The following is a 2884-nucleotide window of genomic DNA, read 5'->3' as shown; positions in this document are numbered from 1 at the left end:
TAGCAACATGAGTACAAAGGTACTCAGCAAGACTTACATCAGATCCTACATACATGCATATTATCAAGAAGGGTTGGTGGAGTTATTGCAGCAAGCCAGCTTTGACTCTTGGCTAGACTATCCTACGATACTCCAACTTGAAATGGTTTTGCGCACACGAGTCCACTACTCACCACTTCAATACACTACCGAGGATCCACCTCCGTCTTCCTACAGAAGAGCCATCCTCGGCACTCACACTTATCTTGAGGCTTTTAGTAGTTTCCATTTACTTGTCTATGAACTGTATAGGCAACCAAGTAGTCCTTTACCGCGGACGCGGCTATTCGAATAGATCATGTTAACCCTGCAGGGGTGTACTTCTTCATACACGCTCTCACCACTTACCGTCGTTTACACGACATGTACTCGGCAACCTTCAAGCGGAAGCCCAACGTGGGTGTTGGCCACGACCAACCTAATCACCTAAGCCTCCAGTCCAGGTTTATCGCCTATTCAGGTTCCATCCGCAGGGAGTCCGGCCGAGGTTTCCCATACGGCCCCGAACGATGTGAACATGGTTCCCGAGATACCTAACGGGTATTCGGTACACCCGGCCACGTACCTACCGCATCACAGCCCACCCCTACGGTCAGCGCTGTCCATGGCCTCCAGTAGGCTACAAACACCAGAAACTACTTGCAACTCCTGGACGGAGAACTAGGGTGAATAAGAAGCCGAGAGGGTCCATTGGTTTCGGGCCCAATGCATGGTAGTAGCTGATTCTTAAATCACACATACAGATCTCAGTGCTTAAGGTCGGCTTCAATGAAACAACCCACCATGTACTCCTACATGGCCTCTCATCGATACCTTTACCAAATTGTGTTCACCACACCACTCTCATTACCGACATAATCATTTCACTCTAGCCCATCACCCAGATGAACCAGACCTGACACGACTCTAAGCATAGCAGGCATAGCAAGGTAGGAACAACACATACATATGGCTCAATCAACTCCTACACATGCTAGTGGGTTTCATCTAGTTACTGTGGCAATGACAGGTCATGCAGAGGAAATGGGTTCAACTACCGTAGCACACAGCAGTTGAAACGCGTTGTCTTAATGCAGTAAAAGAGAGTAGGAGCGAGAACATGGGATTGTATCGATATGATCAAATGGTTGGTTGCTTGCCTGATGGTTCGATGCACTGATACGGTTCTTCGTTAGGGTAATCACGGTACTCCTCGGAGGCAGAACCTGTCGCAAAGGACATCGATACACAACCATCGCCAAACAATGTGCAACAATATGATGCATGCATGAAACATGGCAATATGAATGTGTTGGGCTAATGCAACTAAAACCAGAAGGGTTTGAACAAATTTGAATCAAAGATTCAAATTTCAAACTCAAACATGGCCTTTTAAAGTGCTTTTCCTTGTTCTGCTTAAAACATCAATTTAACTTGTTTGATCATGCATGAAAATAGTACAGATGGATAGATTGGATTTTTCTGATCATTTTTCATATATAATTTGTCCAATTTGGAGTTACAGAATAAAAGTTATGAATTTTTGAAGTTTAAATAATATTCTGGAATTTCCTGATTTAAATTAAATCCAGAAATATAAATATTGCGCCAGCATGACGTCAGTGGTCAACTGCGGCTGGCTGGGGTCAAACCTGACGTGTGGGGTCCACACGTCAGTGACAGGGGGGGTTTAACAGGATTAAATTAATCCTAATTAGGGATTAGTGGCGCTGGGGCCCACTGGTCAGTGTCAGGGGGTTAACTAACAGTGGTTAGCGCTAATCCTAATTAGCTACAGGGCTGGGCCCACCTGTCAAGGACTCAGGGGGGTCCTGCCGTGGTCAAAATGGGTCAAACCCACCGGCGACATGACGCCGGCGAGGCCCGAGACGGCGGTGCGATGCGGAATCGCGCTACAGGGCACGGGCGAGGCCGTGCTTGGGCTCGTTGGAGAGCTCTTGCTCCCGCGCGTCGAACGGTGGTGGTGGCCGAGCCTGGGGTGGCCGGTACCGTCGACGGCGACGATCGTGGCGGCTGCCGGAGCTCGGTTGAGCTCGGGGTCGAGGCTACAACGGCTGCGGGGATGCGGGGTTGGCGCCTACGGCTTCTACGCGGTGCGGTGAGTGCGTGGGTGTGCTCGGTTGGGCGCTACGGCGACCGTGGCCACGACGGCGACATCGCCGGCGGCGTCGAGCTTCGGAGCTCAAGGGGGGGCGGCAGCTGCAGAAGGCTAGAGATGACGGGGCAAGGGGGAATCGAATCAGTGGCTCACCTCGGAGCTGCAGGGATGGTTAGCGGGCTCGGGGACGACCGGTAGCTCCCGATTCGATGGCGACGATCTCCGGTGGTCGAGGAGGGGAACGGCAACGTGGCGGCGATGCAGGGCTTCCGGAGACCCGTGGAGCGGTGGGGAGGAAGAGGGGGTCGCGGCGGAGCTCCTGAGCTAGTCGGGGGAGCGAGGGGTGGCCGGAGACGACTGCTATGGCGAACGGCGGTGACGGTGGTGTTCGGCCGTGAGAGAGAGAGGGAGAGCAGCACGGGAGAGGAGGGAGGAACTGAGGGAGAGTGAGAGAGAGCAGGGGGAGAGGCGTGGCGTCGTCCGGGGCATCGAGCGAGGAGGGGAGGGCAGGCAGGCAGGGAGAGAGGTGGCGTGGCGCGGTGGCGCGCGCGCGCGCCGGCCACACTCCCCTCCCTCTGTCGAGGACGAAGACGACAGAGGAGGGAGGCGGGCTGGGCCGCCTGCTGGCTGGGCTGCACAGGGAGGAGCCCAGGTAAGTTTCTCCCTTTATTTATTTTTCTGTTTTCTAATTTCTGACATTTGTTTTGATTTAAATAATATATTAAATCATTTATTTAACTTATGCCA

This window comes from Triticum dicoccoides, chromosome 6B (genome assembly GCF_002162155.2).
Source record: "Triticum dicoccoides isolate Atlit2015 ecotype Zavitan chromosome 6B, WEW_v2.0, whole genome shotgun sequence".
In the NCBI taxonomy this organism is placed as follows: domain Eukaryota; kingdom Viridiplantae; phylum Streptophyta; class Magnoliopsida; order Poales; family Poaceae; genus Triticum; species Triticum dicoccoides.
This window is presented reverse-complemented; position numbering follows the sequence as displayed.